At 46.1% G+C, this 18,909-nt stretch overlaps 2 non-coding genes across 2 annotated transcripts; both read right to left on the bottom strand.

Annotated features, from left to right (window-relative positions):
- Window positions 1-4,323: 4,323 nt before the first annotated feature.
- LOC122791109 lies at window positions 4,324-4,447 on the bottom strand. Its single transcript, XR_006363083.1, has one exon. It is a non-coding gene; the product is annotated as a small nucleolar RNA SNORA65 (small nucleolar RNA).
- A 12,490-nt stretch (window positions 4,448-16,937) lies between these two features.
- Window positions 16,938-17,064, bottom strand: LOC122791108. The gene has a single exon (XR_006363082.1). It is a non-coding gene; the product is annotated as a small nucleolar RNA SNORA65 (small nucleolar RNA).
- Window positions 17,065-18,909: the final 1,845 nt, after the last annotated feature.

Here is an 18,909-nt window from a genome sequence, read left to right as displayed (position 1 = left end):
CTTGATGCAACCGAAGGTTCTTTGCAGACAGTTTTCCTTGCAAAGTGGATAACAGCAAAAGGACTAGAGCATCCCACAGGTCAATAGCATGCAGATGAGATTTGATGCCAAGTGCACTGAACTCAACTTGGGGGGGGTTTCCCAGAAGCTCAATTTTCAACAACAATTTGCTCAAGCTAGAACCTTCCTCTTCAATCGGTCACCAGTCTCTGCAGGAAACATTTCAAGATGAGATTTACTGTACTCCGTTAAGTTAGACAATTTGAGTAATTCAATTATTCTATTTTCCAGAATAAAATCAAGGAGCATGATCTGGTTATAGGATCCAGTAGAAAGCAGATCATGGACCAGAGCAAACTGCTCAATAACTGGTGTTCCAACAGTGTTCTGATAAACTAGCCTTAAAAGCTTAGTTGCCACTTCATGTGAAGTTTGCACACAAGTCAGGAATCAGAATTACAGCACCTCCTGGAACTGGAGCAGGATAAACGTGTCAATACTAGTTTAACAATCCTGAAAAAACAAAGTCACTCAAAAAGTCAGACTGCTTCTGGAATCCATCACCTTAAAATTACATAACCCTGTTTGGTCTTAAGCATACTAGCCTTGAGATGTATTTTGTACAAGATATACACCCTCGTCCACATCTGTTAAACAATAAATCACACTGCTGAGAAGTAATTTGCCATATGTCAAGGGCAGAGTAGGTCTAAACATGCACTTCATTACAGAAAACCAATACAACTACACCAGTTAACTTCAATGAGCAGTTAATGCTAATCACAGAAAGATCAGGAAGCAATGCAACTTGAAGCAACCAGCGCAAGAGTGGCCAAAGAATGGGCTGGCATTAAAGCCAACCCACCACTTATGACAAGAAAGCTTAAAGCAAAAACAAGTTACAGGGTAAGTGAAGCTTGCATCTGTACCACAGCCAACGTTTTCTGAAAACCCTCTGTGGGCCCAATGCTTTGCTCCATAGAATATTTAAAGACCCTTTCTAAGACCCCCTCCCAGAAGATACCATGCACATCCTTGCATCCTGCACTCCTCCAAGTGCAACCATTTACTGTGCAAGTTTGATACTGCCACTACCAAGGCATCATCTGCCCAAGGGCAGCTAGAGGGGAAAACAGCCAAGGGCAGCTGGAGGGGAAGCCCAAACAGGAATGGAATAGCATCTGTAGATTAACTAATCCACACCAATTTACTGTACTGCTTAAAGTGAAGATAAATGTAACTGGAGTCAGGTAAGGTAGCATTGACATCTTGGGGCAGGCATATCGCTAGAAAAGCATCCAGCCTTTAAACAAATTCCTTATGATTTAGAAGTAATACCTTGCAGGGAGTTCCAGCCAGCCTTCCTGACAAGTCACTAGGTTGCAGAAAATTTAGGATGCATCCAAGAACTATTACAAGAGTTCACCTTACTTCACTCATAGGTTCATAGGTTTATACTAGGCTATCTGCCCTAAGGCATTTATAAGCCTAGCCCAAATTTTTGTGGCTTACGCCACCCCTTATATGAAAATACTGTGCCCATTAGTTTGTTGTGCCTCTGTCCAGCAGTGACAGAGATGATTCCCGGGGTAAACCTACGATCTCCCATCCACAGGTCTAGATTTCTCTTGAACAGAGTCAGCGAGGTGCTCTGCCTCACATGGACCGGGATTTTATTCCACAGCATAGGGAGTCTTGAGTGATAAATCTATCCCTCCAGCACGCCCTATTTATATCCGTGCTAAGGTTTAAGTCGCTTGCTCTAGTGGTTTTGGTGGATTTGGATTTTGAGGTGGAGCATGTCCATTAATTCCGGGTTGGACATGGCCTTGTACGTCAGGCACATGTCACCTCTGAGCAGACTGTATGCGACTGAATAGAGCTGGAGTTTCTTCAATCTGGCAGCATATGACAGATTTTGGAGTCCCTTTATCCTTTTGGTGAGGAACTTTTGGGGTCTCTCCAATTGCTGCAGATCTCGGGTGAGATACATCCCAAATGGGGCATTGTACTCTATCACTGGTCTGATAAGTGAAGAGTACAGGGGAACAATGACCTCACTAGATCTGGATGGGAATCCCTTCATGATCAGGTGGGCAATGTAGAAGGTCTTTCTAACCACTTTAGCAACGTGAGTGTCAAAAGAAAGGCCACTGTCAACCTGGGTCCCCAGGTCCCCGATAACCTCTTCTGTGCTTAGTGGATTGCCACCTATATGGTAGCTTGGGGTTACCTTGTTTTTCCCCGAAGGGTATGACTATACATTTTTTGGCGTTTAACTTCAGGCCATGGCTCTGGCACCAGCTATCTGTTTCCGTGAGTCCCTTCTGAAGGACATCAGTGTCCGATGCACTTTCCACTACGGCGCCCAGTTTGCAGTAGTCTGCAAACTGTCAGCCAAAGTCTTCCCATGTTGGCCTGTACTTCTGAGAAGTAGATGCCAAACAATAGGGGGCCAAGGACAGAGCCCTGTGGGACACCACTTGTGACCGGCTTTGAGTCTGACACAGCGCCAGCAACTCTAACCCTGTGGGTTCTGTCCTTAAGCCAGTTTGCAACCCATCTTGTGACATATGGGTTTACATTTAAGCTGGTAAGTTTTTCTACAATACCCGAGTGGGGTATTGTGTCGAAAGCCTTTGCAAGGTCAAGGTAGGCTGTATGGACTGCCTTTCCCTCATCAATGGCCTTGGTGACTGTTTCAAAGAAGTCGACCAAGTTCAAAAGGCATGATCTTCCCTTGACAAAGCCAAACCGGGTCGGGTCCAATGTCTGCAAGTCCCCTATATCTTTGTTTATGAGCTCCATTATGATCCTCTCCATAGCTTTGCAGACTAGACTTGTTAAGCTTATGGGGCAGTAATTACCAGGGTCCGAGAGGCGCCTTTGTGGAGTGGGACCACAGTTGCCGTACGCCACTCCTTGGGCACGTATCCTGTGGTAAGGCTGAGATTAAACAGCTGCCTTATGTGCGGGTTTAATTCCTCATTTAGCTCGTGTAGCACACAGCCGGGGACACCATCCGGTCCCATTGATGCTGTGTTTTTAGCTTTAGAGAGCAGCTTTCACCTGCGCATTTGAGATGTCCGGGAGGCTACACTCGGCTGGGATAGTTCTCTCCTTTAGGGGAGAGGGGTGAAGTTTGCACTGAAGCTGTCTGCCAGTATGTTGGCAAGGTCTGTGGGTTCAGTGATTTTGTATCATTTTGGACTAATTCTGAGCATATCTGGGAGTTTCCACCCAGGTTCCTAACATAGCTGAAAAAGGCCTTATGATTGTCCTTTGAATCCATGGCAATTTTTCTCTCAAAATTGGCCTTAGTTGATTTTATGAGTGCTCGTATTTTTTTACTAATAATGATCGGGGTGACTTCCCTTTTATGGATTTTGTTCTATCATGTAATAGCTTTCTCCTCTTATTGTAAAGTTTAATGGCTGGGGTCCACCAGACTGGACGTTTGCCCTTTGTGGAAAGAGTCTTGGTTTTATTTGGGATGGCCTGATCCATGCAGTCCTGGAGGTGTTCATAGAAGGCATTTGTAAGGGCTTCCGCAGCTTGGGTTGTGGTTTCCACTGGCTCAGGGGCCTTGAAGGATACCACACCAGTCTTGAGTAGTGTTAAGTTTGCTTTAGAGAAGTTCTTCACTATGGTCTTTGTTTGGGGGGGGGGGGGGATGTGGATTTCCAGTGAGATGAGTTTATGATCAGATCTCACCAATGAGGGATATACTTCCGGTGTGGAGCATTTTGTCCCCATGTTTGTGACAATGAGATCTAGTATATTTTCTCCTCTCGTGGGAACAGTGACTAGCTGTTCCATGGCATTTGAATTTATGAACTCCAGGAACTGTTGGGCTAGAAAGTTAGGGCTTGAGTAATGTTCCCAGTCTATATTCGGGTAGTTGAAGTCACCCAATATGATGGTGTTTGGAGATACATTTATACCCTCCAGTGTCTTCAGGAAGGCTGTGTGGGGTTCCAGAGTTTGAGAGGGTGGCCTGTAGCATGCTACAATTTGTAGAGCAGTTTTGCCTATGGTTCGTTGCACCTGGATGGTTTCCGAAGCTTCGTGCGTTGCCACCAACCTGGAGGTGTACCCACCTTAAAGCCCAAAAAGTACTCCGCTTCTGAGAAGTGACCTATCTTATCCAACATTTGCCAGACACTGGTACCTAGTACTGAGCTCCAAGTCCATCTCATACAATATAAACCAGGACTAGCCACTTCCACATAGCATACAGAAAACTACTCAAAATGTAAAGGAATACAAGCAAGCTGCGCTTTCTGCACTGTAGTCTCCAATCTCACCAGCAGATACAAAGCAACTTGTCTCCTGCCTTTCGGCACAAAGTAATTCATGCACAGAACTACCTTGCTTCCTAGACAGGAATTTAATCTTAGCGCACCACTGGAATATACCAGATACAAGAGTCAGGTATAGTGGCAGGTGGCTGTAAAGAGCAAGTTCAGGGAACTAAAACACTTTATAAACTCATTCCAACACAGCATCTATGACCAACCTCTTTCTGCATTCCAACACCGCATCTATGACCAACCTCTTTCTGCATTCAGCTGCTAGTGATCTTGGGGTGGGTGGTACAGTAACCTTTCACATTTATACTTTTGGAGTCAAGATACAGCAAAGGTATTATGGAACTCTGGATTAACAACCATCTTCACAACAGCCTACAAGACATGACATCACAATTAGAAAGCAAAATGGAACTACAGTAGGAACAGCATAGGGAACCTGCAGAAAGACCTCTCCACTTCACAGGTGCCTCAACTTTGAGAACATCGTTTTGCTAAACAACTTCCCAGGGGCATTATGACTAGGCAATTTGTGCACCAAAAGTCACCACAAGGTGGAAGTGGAATACCCAGAGAATTACTATCAGTACACCATGAACTCTCAATTACCCTGTTCAGTCTTCCACAGTCAAAACACTATACAAACTCAAAGGAGACTGCATGCCTGTACCTGCTCCAGCCCATGGCTCCTGAGACCCCACATCTGCATCAGCATACACAGCTAGTCCAAATTTTAGCCCTTTACATTTTCGGCCAGCAAAACACAAACATGCCCCACCCCATGGCTGTGCATTTCCCTTCCAGCCCATCTACTAAAGACTTGACTGTACTCTGCTGCAGTCAAGTGGCACATGTTGCAGGCAACACAAAGCACTCAATGATGAATTAAAGTGTAGTAAAATCAAGCCTCCCCATATACAATAATGCAGCACAGGCACCCATTTATCAGAATGGCCACATATCTAGTCACACTTATTTCAAGTGGTATGAAAACCATCCTTAAAATGGTAAACTGCACCAAGTAAAACTTTAGTATTATGGCACTGAAATGTTCACCTACATAACTATCCTGCTTTCTGACTGGGATTTTCTTAGCTCAGCACTAGAGTATGCCAGTTACATTAATGGGTAGTGGAGGGTGCACGTCACATACTGACAAGCCACATTTATCAAAAGGCTTCAAATGCCTATGATCCACTACAAGATAAACAGTCTTACCACAATGTTCCATCCGTGTTGTAGATCTTCATTACTGACAGGACTTTGGTTCCATCCTCTGAAGGGACACAGCTGGTACCAAGCTCACCAGCCAAAAACTCAGCTAAGACCTACCCACAATGCCCCTCTAATCAAAGAGTTTGCCTGCCCTTATAGTACAGAAATAAGGGTGATAAGGCTCTGAGCAGATACCTGAACAAGGAGATCCTAAAGTCCACCAGCAGTTTCCAGGCAGGGAGGAGGGGGGCAGGAAGTAATGAAGAGCTACAACACAGATGGAATGTTATGGTAAAGACAACTTTGATGTAAATCTTCATTCCTTACTGAGAGGGCCAAGTCACCAGCTACTGGAGTCCTGGGTGGCCCTAAAGAAATGCATTCCTGAGCACCACAGAACCAAAAGATACTGGTCCCCTGGTGGCCAAATCCAATTTGTAATGAGTGATAAAGGTAGGAGGTCTTGCCCAAGTGGCTGATGCACAGATGTACATAGGTTCTGGAATGAAAGGCCACTGAGGTAGCCATCAATCTAGTAGAGTGAGCCTTTACTTTGGGAGGCAAGGACACAGTTTTGATGGTAGATGAGTGCATTGGAGCCAAAAAGATTTTGGAAACGGGCTCACCCATTCTGGGTCCTGCAAAGGCCACAATTGATCCGTTTTCCTGAAAGATTTAGTTCTGCCAGAGTAGAAACTAAGCTACCTATGAAGAGGAATACCTTCTGCATATCCTCTATTTGAATGATGGGAAAAGAAACTGGTAGGGCAATAGATTGGTTAATGGAAAAAACAGAAAGGACCTTGGGCAAAAAGGAGGGGTCAGTACGTAGAGAAACTTTCCAAGAAAAATCGGGTATTGTCTCTGGACACAATTCCTGCAACTTGTACTCTTCGCTGAGGTAAGGGCTACTAGAAGAGTTTTCCAAGACAAAAATTTGATATCACAGAATTAAAAGGCTCAAAGGGAGGACTTAACGACTACAGCACCAAAGTCAAATCCCATGGCTCTATAGGAGGCTTGAGGTTTAATGTGCAATACTCCTTTCATAAAAGTTTTTCATACTGACATAATGGATGAACTGTCAATTCCATTGTGAAAGTTTGCAATAGCTGCTAAATGCACTAATAGTCAATGCTGAAATAGGGTAGTGAGGTATCATAGGATCTTCTGAATAGGCATGGAAAAGGTTATGTTTTGGCCCATTTAGAGAACTTAGTTCACTTACTAGAATACATTTTTCTGGTGGAAGGTTTGTGCAAAGCCAAAAGGATCTTGTGAACAGGGGATGAAATGTCAGGTAGGCTGGCAATCTGAAGTGGAGAAACCAAGCCGTGAGCTTGAGACTGATTAGACTGAATCAGTCCCCGAGTAAGAGCTGTCCTTTGGATTGATCCAGGATCCACAGGCTGTGAAATCAGGTGAGGCCACAGGAATGGGAACGAGACTTAACTGGGCCAATAAGGGGCAATTAGGATCACTTTCCCTTCTCAACCTTTGAGCTTTCTGTAGAAAGCTCAGGATAAGGGGAAATGGGGGAAAAGGTGTACAGTAGACCCGGGTGCCAATTGTGCAGAGCATCCCTCAGTGAATCCCCCTGAAGGGGGATCAAAGTAGTATCTGCATTTGTTTTTCAGGGGTGAAGCAAAAGTCATAGCAAGGCCTGCCCCAGCAGCAAAGATCTGAAGACACTATTGTCATATTGAGGGACCACTTGAGGCATCAACATGTTCCTGCTCAGACTGTCTGCATAAGATTGGAACTCTTGGAATGTGTGTTGCTATGAAAGCAGTAGAAATCACCTAATGCCAAATTCTTACGGTTTCCTGAAACAGGGGATAATACCTGGTTCCACCATGTTTGTTGATGTACCAGACGGACGTTGTCTGAAGTGCAATGGTCCTGGGAGGGATGTGTGGAACACTTTCAATGCCAAGAGAACTGCCCTTAATTCCAGGGCATTTATAGGTGCCTTGGACAGTCTTTCCTTGGAAATGACCCCCCATCTTAGCAGAGAAAGAATCTGTAGCCACTGTGGCCTTGGGCTGGAGGAGACTGAACAGTAGACACCAAAGATGTTTCTAGCTTCATCCACCACAGCACATCTTTCTTGCAAAGGTTTGTAAGATGTACCATGTGTTAAGAGTGGGTGTGTTAAGCTACCAGTGTAGATAAGGGAGCCACTGCAAAGGTCTCGTGTGCAACCTCCCCAGTGGTACTAAACTGTTGCTACCATTAGAGCCCAATTGTAGTACAAGATGGGCTGGTACAAATGTCTGCAGAAGGACTTTAATCTGGTTTAATTTTGAAAGCCTGCGAGGAGGAAGGGAAGCCTGACAGACATTGTGTTGAAGATCGCTCCAATGAATTCCAGTACTCTTGGAGACTGGATGATTTTCCATGTTGATTGTGACACCTATGCAAAGAGCAAGGCCTTGAGTGAAGACCGAGGACAAGACATTTCCTGGTCGCAGCAGTAAGGAGCCAATCTTCTAAATATGGAAACACCTGGAATCCTTGTAGTCAGATCAGCTACTACAGACTGCCATACATTTGGTGAACACACTGGGGATGGTCAAGAAACCAAAGGGCAGTACTCTGAACTGGTAGTGACTGGCTCCCAGCCATAAGCAGAGAAGTCTCCAGGAGTTTGTCCATCTTTGTGGTAATAAGTCTGAGGTTTGGCACATCCAGTTATCCTTACCCAGAAAGGGGAGAAGGGACTGTACTGGGGACCATCCAGAATTTGAGGTTTGATGAATGTTTAGGCAGCTCAGAACCAGGATTCGTCTACAGTCCTACATCTTTGGCACTAAAGAACCTACAGTAAAACCTGGATTCTCTTTGGTCTGGTAAGACCGGTTGGATGACAGCACCTTTAATTTCTAAGGCTGCAGCCTCCCTCTGACTGGGAGAACATCTGGGATTAAGGTTGAATGGAATAAGAGACTCTGGATATTTTCTGCATCCACGCAGTTAAGAGTTGCGTGACTTGTAGGTGTAGAGAAAACTGACCCCCACCCCCCAACTGCTTCCCGGGGAAAGCAATAAGGCCACTGTTCAGGAGCACTGGAAGGGTTGGCCAGAGAAGGGATCTAGCGTCCTGGTTGCCCAGACCCCCTCTGCCCCGAAAGGAGAGTCTTCTGGATAAATTACCCCCCCTGCCCCAGTGGGGTTGCTCATCACAAGAGTCACGAAAAGATCCTTGGGATCTCTTGATAGTATCTCTGGGTGGATATGCCCAAAGCAGACAATGTCTTTCCCCATCCTTACTACACAATTGTCAACAAGCGTGTGACCAAGACTTAAGGTTCCACAAAGTCAAACTCATCCAAGCATGCCATCTCATGACTATGCTTGATGCAGCTGCTAGTGTTGCCCCCTTGATAATGAGAAGTAAAGTCCATTGAGGAGTCAGAGATGGGATTCCAAGGTAGCTAGAGAGGCAACAGTATCATGCACCTCAGGCAGTACCCCCAAAGAGGCGGACACTTTTGAAATTAGGTCTCTGGAAGAAAAAAAAAAAAGTGTACCAGCTAATTCAGCTACCAAATGGCAAGGTTGCTGAAGCATAGGTCTGCTTCATCAGTCTGTCCATAGCCAGAGACTCCCTGTTTGGGGGATGAACAATGGAACCATCTTCTGCCAATTGCCTCTTGGTGACTGCTGCTATGACCAAGGAATCTACTACCAGCCATCTGGACCAGTTGGGTTGACTATTTTATCTGGCCTCCAGGGGACAGGTTCTTTGTCTGGGGCCTTCCAGGCACACTGCATAATAAGTCTAAATGAGCTCATCTGCAGGTGGTGTCACCCAGGAAGTAGATTGTAGAGCACAGAAAGCCTGCAAGAACACAGATTACACAGGATTGGAGGGCTTGGTCTCCAATCTGCTTACAGATCAAGGAAGTCTACAAATGAGACCTTCTGGGGAGACAATGGGGACCCTTCTCCCCCATCCTGTATTCAGTGACAGACTCCTCAGGGGAATAGAGATGCTTCCTCTTGCAAAGTTTTCTGGGATGGCTTCCCAGGGAGGTCTTCCAAGGAGTCTTGAGAAAGGGTTCCCTTCAAGGGAAGGTCTTGTGGCTCCTATGCTTGAGATCCCAGAGCAGGAGGTTGAGACAGCTGCATGCTCGAGGGAGGGTTCTGATGGTAATGGTGCCAACTGCAAGCCTGTTGGAAGAACCCACTCCATCACCTGGAAAGCAGGCCTGCCCGAAGAGGGATGGGAGCCCAGAAGAGAAAATAACCTTGGAACTGGGGTCACACCCTGCCCAGAGTCCACTCCCAAGCAAGGAGCTAAAGAGGACCAGTAGCTACTAGGAGAGCTGTGGCCATAGACAGCCACAAAAAATTGGTGCAGACAGCCAAATCAATGCTCCACAAGGTAAGTCTCAAAGGAGCTGTGGCACCAAGACTAATAGGTGCTGAAAGGGAAGCCTCTGCTGTCAGAGGCTAGACAGAATGCACTGGGGTGGCCATCGGTGCTGAAGTCTCAGACCTGGGAGGAGGTCAAAGGAGGACAGGTGAACTTTGTTCCAAGAGAGAGGGAAGATACAGCTGGGTGGGTAATCCTCTAGCTGTCAAAAGCTGGTACACAACCCTCACTACATCTTGTTCCAAACAACTCCTGGTGGATTCGAAGGACGCTGCCGATGGAGTCTGGTCTCAAATCGACTAAATTGTTGTCCCAAAAAAAAAAAAAAAAAGGGGTCATAAGAGGGAGAATACCTGGGTCTGGTAAGGTGCTCAAATCTTCAGAACCAAAGGAATCAGTGGAGTTGTGCAAGACATTGGCACCATGGCTGGGGGATGGTACTGACCAGTACAGTGGTCAGAGCCTGTGTCAACCAAGGTCGGCACAGAGGGGGATGGTGCTGAAGCTGGTACATTGGTAGAAGTCTGAGTCAGAATCAAGGACAGCACCAAAGACGGGACCCTGGTGCCAAAGCTGTCTGCACCAACTGCACGAGAGAAGTGTGGTGTAGAACGTTTCAAGGATGGGGATTATCTGAACCAAGACTCAATTTCTCCCTATGCTTTTTCACATCCTTATGCTTAGGTGGCAAGACCTCTGCCCCACAAAGCCTCTATGAAGGGTAATTTCGCCATACCCTTTAGAAGCTTGTTCTTGTGTTCAGCCAACATATGGTTGCTGAAGCTAGAACAATTGTCACAAGAAACATTAATGTGGTAAATGCCCAAACACCAGGTGACCAGAGTTGGGCATCTTATCACACTGCTTAAAGCCAAGCTTGGCCTTAACAGATATAACACACTAGTTCTACTACACAAAAATCTACCAAGTAAGATAAATGGATAAAAAAAAAATTATGTACAGAAAGCTAGAAAAGAGTACCAACAATGGTACTATTACCAAAAAGAGAAGGGCCTACTAGCTAGACGAGAAGTGGTACCAATGATGGTACGAAAGAACTACCAAGGTAGTGGGTAGGGTTTAGTCAGGAAATAAAGTAGAAACAAGAAATAACCTTAAAGTGGCTAATAAACTAGAAATAACCACAAAAAAAGCTACACTTGAGAAGGTCTGGGACATCTGACGAGGAATGTGGCAAATGAGATTTGGAGACAGAGGGGCATTATTGGTAGGTCTTAGCTGGTGTGAGCTTGGTACCACCCATGGACTGTTCAAAGGATGGAACCCCCAAGTCCTATGAATGAGGATTTACATCAGATCTACAGTTAACTTCAGTGAATACCCAAATCCACAGAAATTAAGCTAGGCAGCCAGAGGAATGCAATACAGTAAACTTAACACTGCAACCTAAGTGCCAAGGTGGTAGAAAGCAAGGCCAAAATAATTCCAAGGGAAAGTCGCACTTAAAAGCATACATGTTCTGTTACAGACCACCAAATAAAGATTTGGAACATCCCAGAAATCAGACATGCCTGTGTGCAGAAACATGAGCTCACACCATGCACTTGCTAGTTAAACACCCCATCCCCAACAATAAGAATATCCTCATGTAATTTGGTATCCCAGTGTGGCAACGACAGACACTATGCCTACAAAACTACTTCACTAACAAGGGGGGGTTAAATTCATCCCCATTACTGTCTCTTGCAGACATATTCTGGGAACATTACAGCAGAAAGTCAAACCTATAGATCTAAAATGACACCAGAAAGTAGAGAACAGAAGGGAGATAAATGACACCAGAAAGTAGAGAACAGAAGGGAGATGACAAATCTCCCACAGGGTTAACTGCTCAAGGCACAAGCATTCAATGGGCTTCTCATTGAAGCCAATGCAAAGCTTCAAGAGGAGAACAGACATGGGGCCAAAACAGATGCCGTGCCTCGAGCCTGTCCAGACAACTGCATCACCAGGCAGCACATACCTCAATATAGATCAGAGACTGAAGCAAACTCAGGATAAAGGGACCTGAAGCAAAAATAGTGGCAGCACCAAACAGTTGACATGCAGAACTTATTTGTACCTCAAATATGGCAGCCCAAAGTCTACCAGAAAACTGGGGCACCATCCCCAACTTAACAAGTCAACATTTCCAATCTAAATATCAAAATCAAGTCAACAAAATCAACTGACAAACATCTCTAAACAATGAAGAGGAAGGGAAAATGGACAAATCTCCATATGCTCTGTTATGTCAGCAGCCATTACCTCTGAAAGCATGGTCCTATTTGTCACCCCTTCCACCCCACCCCCAGAGAAAAACAAAACATGAACAGAGGCAGGTCAATGGGTCACTTATGACCAACAGGAAAGTGAAAAGGTCTCCTTTCAAGGGAAAAGAAAAACCATGCCCTAAAAGTAAATATGGAGTCCCTGAAGGGCATAGTATGACCACCTCCACAAAAAATGCCCATCATGCCCAAAGGCATCAGCTGTAGCTTTAGTCAAAGCACAGGGACTTTCTGCTGCTCCAACCAGGATAAATCCAAAGCTCTGCATCAAGACCCTGCTGACATCCATAATTCAAGCACTCATGGGAGATGGACAGATGAAGGGCACACCTAGTTGGCAGAACTGTAGCAGACCCAAGCTTCAATCCTGACAGACCTTGCTAGGGAAATTGAGGAATAACCTCTTCCCAAATCCTGTCCAACCTGCATGCAGCCAGTGCTATTAATCAGATTCCCTGAGTAAAGGCCAAGTGCAGCCCCCACTACTACCACCTACAAAGCAAATGGTACCACGATTCCCACAGACCAGGATGGGGGTCTAGAAACTACAGTGAAAAGCTTGGCACAAATCTCCAGTGAAGCAACTAGAGGATTGGAGGGGGGCAACTTAATCCACAAGAATCAGACAGCATCCTGACACTGGACAAGAACAGGATGCAGAAGAGATCCATTTACCAGAAGTTTGAACTGTGCTTTAAACCCATTTTTAACAGACCTAGGAGTAAAGTTCTACATTAGGCAACTACATTTAAAGTAAAATACTTTTTGTAAGATACAGAATTTACAAATGCACAATTATACAAACCTCTAGAACAAAATGTACAGTAGCCTATGAATTTAAGGAAGTTTTCATGAGATAGGGTAGCAAAAGCAGCAAGCTGATTTAGCAGGCAGAACTTTCTGAAACATTAGGTAGATTGAGGTACACCACTTGTACAGACCTGCATGATCTACATGGCAAAAGGAAGATGGAAATATTAAAGGACCCATAAATGCCACTTCCAAGAGGCATGAGCAGTTTCTAAATCCTAGCCCCACGACCCTGCAGAGAAGCAGGGCCACCCCCCCCTCCCCACCAGAAAAAGAGTTTCAGAAGCTTCCACCCCTTGGTGTCCTTGATCTACCTCCCCTACAAAAGGAGAGAGGTAGGCATGCTATGGGGACATGCAATGCTATGCTCCTCTTGTACAGCAGCTCAGCCATGTCCCCACACTATTCCTCCCTTCAGGGAATGGTTCAGGATTACTGCAGGAGACGCACAGAACTGTCCTCCAACCCAGGATGGCAACACTGCTCCATCAGCTGCTCAACCAGTTCAAGTGAATGTGGGTTTGCTGGGCAGTAGTTAGGATTTGATCCCCCCAAACCAGACTGACCGAATTGTGAAATAAGTAGCTAAGATCAAAAATGCAGGGAAAGGACTAAACAGGGCACAAACCCATCTGCTTATTTGGGTCTGTCCATTAACTGTTCCGAAAATAACCCATGGATGGAAAAGCAGTTAAAGTGCTCCAATCAACCCCAGGGACCACTCCATAAAAAGCAAGTTGGTCATAAGGGGGGGGGACTCCCAGACCACAAGGATCAAAGGACAAGCATCCACTTACCCTGGTGTGTGGGGGGGTCTTCAGGACCCACCAACATGGAAACCAGACCCTTATCCAAGAAGGTACCAAATAACTGCCCAAAGCCTGCACCAGACATGGAGCATAAAAATCAAGAAATGCTACGCATTTCAGCTACACCCAGTAGCTCAAGGGCACAGTGGTGACTTTGCCCAAGCAAAAACATCTTTCCAAACATTTAATGTACAGCACAAGCACATTTTAGATTATACAACTGTATTTCCCCATTATCCTAGATGGAGGAATGACCATGAAAATTGCTAGAAGTCAGGCCAAGATGCTTAACGTCCCCAGCATTTGTCCATACTGCATGCATGCATACCCTTATATATAATGCGTCAGATGAAAACAAGATAAAATGATCGATTTGGTCTGTGATTCTTTTTTTTGCTTCGGGGCTGCTCTTTCCTTTTTCCTGCTGACTGGGCTGGTGTGGGGTCCCTTCTTGGGTCGGAGGGGCCGGGATTCTCTGGTATTCTTATGGGATGGTGTAACCTCCGGCAAGCACCCATCTGTCCTCCTGATTGACCCCCCCTGTTCATCTGGTGATTAGGATTGAGCTTTTGGGTGCTGGCAAAATGACAACAGCACACCCTCATGTCGTGTGGGTGGAAGAGCCCCCAGCTGAAAGGAGAAGCCGGGTCCAGGACTCGCGGTCCCTCTGCAGGGGCCCTCTCTGGCGCCTCAGGGAAAATTTCTCCCCTCTGCCCCTGGACCCTCTTCCTGCTGTTGGTGGAAAACTTGCGAGATTTTGAAACTTGATTTTCCCCCTCCCTTTTTGGCCTTGGCCTTTCCTTCGAGAAAGGGAGTGGAAGGGGCCTGGGCCCATTGAGCCCCTGAGCCGTGCTTTTCTGGCTCAGTCCTCTCACCTCTGGGGTGTCTTTTCACCTTGGGTCCAAACAATGAGGACCCATCAAAGGGAAGGAAGAAAGGAAGACTTGAAGGCCTCGCAAAGCTGGCCATGACTTGTCTCGTGAAACCCACGCCTGTGCCTGCCGCTCCGCCCCCCCTCCCGCATAGGAAAAATGAGCCTCATGGGCGAGTTAGCAAATTGGCGTGAGGATAGCCAGCTGAGAGCTAGCGGACTGGCTAGCTGCTCTCAGTAGGTTTACCGAGAGGAGTCTGACAACTCCTTGACCAGATCCCTAATTTGTTTGGTTTTTCGCGACGGGACTGGTATCCAGCTGTGTTCCCCGCGCAAGCACGACCGAGAGGCGGAGGGCAGAGGATTGGAGCAAACAGGCAGGTGAGAGCTGTGCCCAGAGGCCTTGAGGAGCACTGATTGATCACTCGCAGTTTGGACATCCAGCGGATCTCAGCTAAGGGATCTCAGGGATGTCTGCAAAGGAGACAAGGAGAGAGGCGACCCCTCCATATCAATAGATATGTGTGTCATATGCGTGGGGCTGGGGAGTCCTCGTGCTTCCTCTTCCTCCTTCTCTTCCGAAGTCTTCCTGAAGGCGACTCCCGCGAACCCTCAGGAGGGGAGCCCCACTGGGGGGGTAACCTCGGAGCTTCGGGGCTCGGCTGCTTGGACACAGGGCTGCAAGGAAACCCCCCCCAGCCCAAGGTGCTGGTAGAGAAGGAGAGAGGAGATGGGGAGAAGGATTTAACTCCTCATGGCCCTGGCTTGGACCCCCAGAATGATCCTGGGAGAGTCCGGTCTCGGGCCATGATGGAGAAAGTCCCGCGAGCGCGCACCGAGGAGGAGGCTGGAAACCAGCTATAGGTCGAAGTCCATCACCCTCCCCCAGCCAACGAAGCGTACCAAATGCACCGGACCAAAGAGGGACGTTGGAGGTAAGGGGGAGAAGCGACCCCCTGAGATCACCTGCCTCCAAAGAGCCTGCACGGCAGCCGGCGGAGCGAAGAGGAGGGGAGGAGGCAATGGGGTGGGTCATGGGTCATGGCTCCCGAGGCCAACTGGGGTGGAACGAAACAAATTTTGGACTGGGACTGGAAAAGTCTTTGGAGCAATTGTTCCAAACCCTAGCAGGGTATGGGGAACAAGATCGTACCCTCCTATCACTCCTGTCCAGGATGTGCTCCAAGGAAGCCCAAGTAGAAGGGAATAATGCGACTCCTGCACCTGTCAAAGCCAGAGTTGGCCTTAGAATGATAAACTCAGTTGGGGATGGGGTTTCAAATTAGTCCCCCCTACGAGCTACTTCAGTGAAGATCTCATGCACTTTCAAGTAGCATCAAAACAATGGCTTCAAGTGAATTCAACCAGAGAGGCCCAAGAATTCTCCAGGACCAGCCTGAGTAACCCTAAAGCAGTACAAGGCCTCCACAAAAGGCAGCACTGTCTTAAGTGGGAGGTGCCACTGCAAAATTAAAGCAGTAGCAATGGGGATGGGTACAACACCTTCCAAATGCTTGCTACTATATAAAAGCTTCTATGAGGAAAGGAATCCACAAAAATCAGAGGATATTAGGTTAAGTGTGTATGGCCCGCACTCAGAATAGCATCAAGTCCCAAGAGATAAAAAAAAAGCACAGCCCTCACCAGCAGCAGAGACCTTCATGGAAGCTCACCATTGGAACCCACAATAGCCTACTACTACAAGTGAACTGCTGCACAATTTGTCCTAGTGCCAGATTAGGACAAGTGAAACTGGGACAAGCCTAATCTGACCCAGCAGGGTAGCAAATCCTGGAACATGCAGCCTTCCAATGCAGAGCAAAGTGTTGCACCTCTCCCAGCCGTAACTTCCAAGGAAAGGAACAGAACTGTTGCTTCTAGGTAGCCTGTGAGGCAGACATGGACTTAACCTACGTGAACAATATCCAAGACCATATTTCTGATTAAATCGGACATGAAAACTTAACTGGTTAGCAAAACTGCATACATTTCAAAGACAAGATGCATCCTTTAGAAAAGGATTTTACTCCCACCCACTTCCTCTAGCACAAAACTGACCCTCTCAAAGTGTCTGAAAGACTGGCACCCTAACACTGGCCAGTCAGGTCATCAGTACCCAGCAACAGCCTTCTCCACCACACCCTGTACAATATAGACAAAGCCTCTATAGGTTCTGCAGAAAATTTGTCAAAATAAATTTGAGTTAACAGGTATGATGTGCCTTCAGTAACATCTCCACCGGATGGAAGTCAATGTCCCCAGCCTTTCGGCACAAAGCTGTTCACATACAGAACTACCTTGTTTCCTAGAACTGGGATTTAATCTTAGCTCACCACTGGAATATACCAGATACAAAAAAAACAGGTATAGTGGCAGGTGGCTATATTACAGAAAACTTCAGAATGCAAACTTAACACAATCAGTTGAGAAACTTACTTCACTCCAACCCCAAAGCAAGTGCATCTGACCAAACCAGATGCCTTTCTGAATTAATCTAAAGTGATCCCGGACAAGTTTAAAGTAATTCCCTTCACCCTGCGTATACTTGTGGGGGGACAGACTTTCCAACTCTGGAAAGTCCTCGTTTCAATACAGACTTGACTATGTGGAATTCTGGAGAGAACTAGAGTTCTATGGGAGAAATGTGACTGGCTACAATAAAGCCTAGTTTACAAGTTTAACCTTACAGCCCCACCCACTCACCTAATTTAAAGTTATCCAACTCATGAAAAACTGTTAAGTCTTTCCCCAACTCTCATTTTAAATATCTCAGAGTAACCAATTCAGCAGCTTACCAACTCCCACCTCACCCATTCCAGTTGTCACAGATGTTATCCACTCTGCAAGTTCACCAGGGGAGGGGAGACATTATGACCGACATGACAGCTTCCCTAGAGGCACATTACATCCAGCTAGGCATCACCATAAAAACTGCCATCTGTGACACCTACATGAGGACCAAGCAATAGCAAAACATACAAATGTGAAGAGTTAAGAATGTTTAAGACTTAAGTCAACTTCCTAGAGGAGACGAGCCTGCCCATCATATGGCTTCCAAGGGGAGTCCTACATCAAATATTCCAAACTGGGTTACTCACTGCACAGACTTGTAATTTTCCAAAAGCAGGTATAGCTGCTCAGTTACACCAACAGGCTGGAAAACAGAAGCTCCAATACATACACCACACAAAGGGGGTATAATTCACCTTCCTGCCCAGTTTTGCTCCCATTACACAAGTGTCAGTCTGAGTGAGCTACAAAGCCCCTCAATGTACTACTGAAATGAAACTTTTCAGCATTATGCCACAGAAATTTTCACCGACAGAACTATTCTGCTTCCTAGACTGAAATTAGGATATCCCAATTACATCAACTGCTACAGTAGCAGGTGGCTGTGAGTTTCAATCAATGCATGTGAAATTTAGAAAGAAACCAGAAATTCTCACCTGTTAGTATTTAGCAATTCAGTACCTTGTAATTACAAATCCTTGCACTCTACCAAAAGCTTCACCACTGGCTTTGGCTTGGTGCTTTAAATCATTTAGTGCAGCAGCCCAGCAAGCAGTCACATTCAGGTTAATTTCTTAACATTTATACAAGCATCAGGGGTGTACAGCAAAAAAGCACCAATCTCCTGAAAGGTGATAATGGGAGTGCTTTTGTTTTCTGGGACTGACCTTCCAACAAGTTTTATACCCAGCTGGTCTAAACTTTCTGCAAGGCTATTAAGTGAAGCCGTTAAACCACAGCAATCTCAGCATTCTGATTAGCTCCCTTTGAATCATGCCCAACACCCGTACAAAGATGTCTGTTCCAGCCACACTCTCTTTATATATAATTGTATAAAGCTTCGCTGGCCAAAATGCTGTGACTACCAAATACAAATCTATAAAATGCTGAGACTACCAAATACAAATTTAGACTGCGGTGGTGGTGCTGCAGCAGTGTTGTCGCTGCACAGTAAGACGTTGTCCTGTCAGAATCTCAGCTAAAGCATCTTGTGTGGAGACGTGTGTGAATGGGCGTACCTTCATTGAAGGTTGTGCATCAGAGCTGGCAACTCTGCATGTAATCTACCGCCAACCATTAGTGGACCGGAGTTCTGCTGTGGCGACCCTAACCGGGAAAAGCCGAAAGACAACAACCAAATATAAATCTAACATACCACAGGCTACACATCAACTAGCAATACAGTACTCTTGTACTGGAGGGAAAAATCAAC

The sequence above is a fragment of the Protopterus annectens genome, chromosome 16.part0, assembly GCF_019279795.1.
Source record: "Protopterus annectens isolate FY-2018-M chromosome 16.part0, PAN1.0, whole genome shotgun sequence".
NCBI classification, from domain to species: Eukaryota; Metazoa; Chordata; order Ceratodontiformes; family Protopteridae; genus Protopterus; species Protopterus annectens.
The sequence above is the reverse complement of the archived record's forward strand: the minus strand, read 5'-3'. Positions and strand labels throughout refer to the sequence as shown.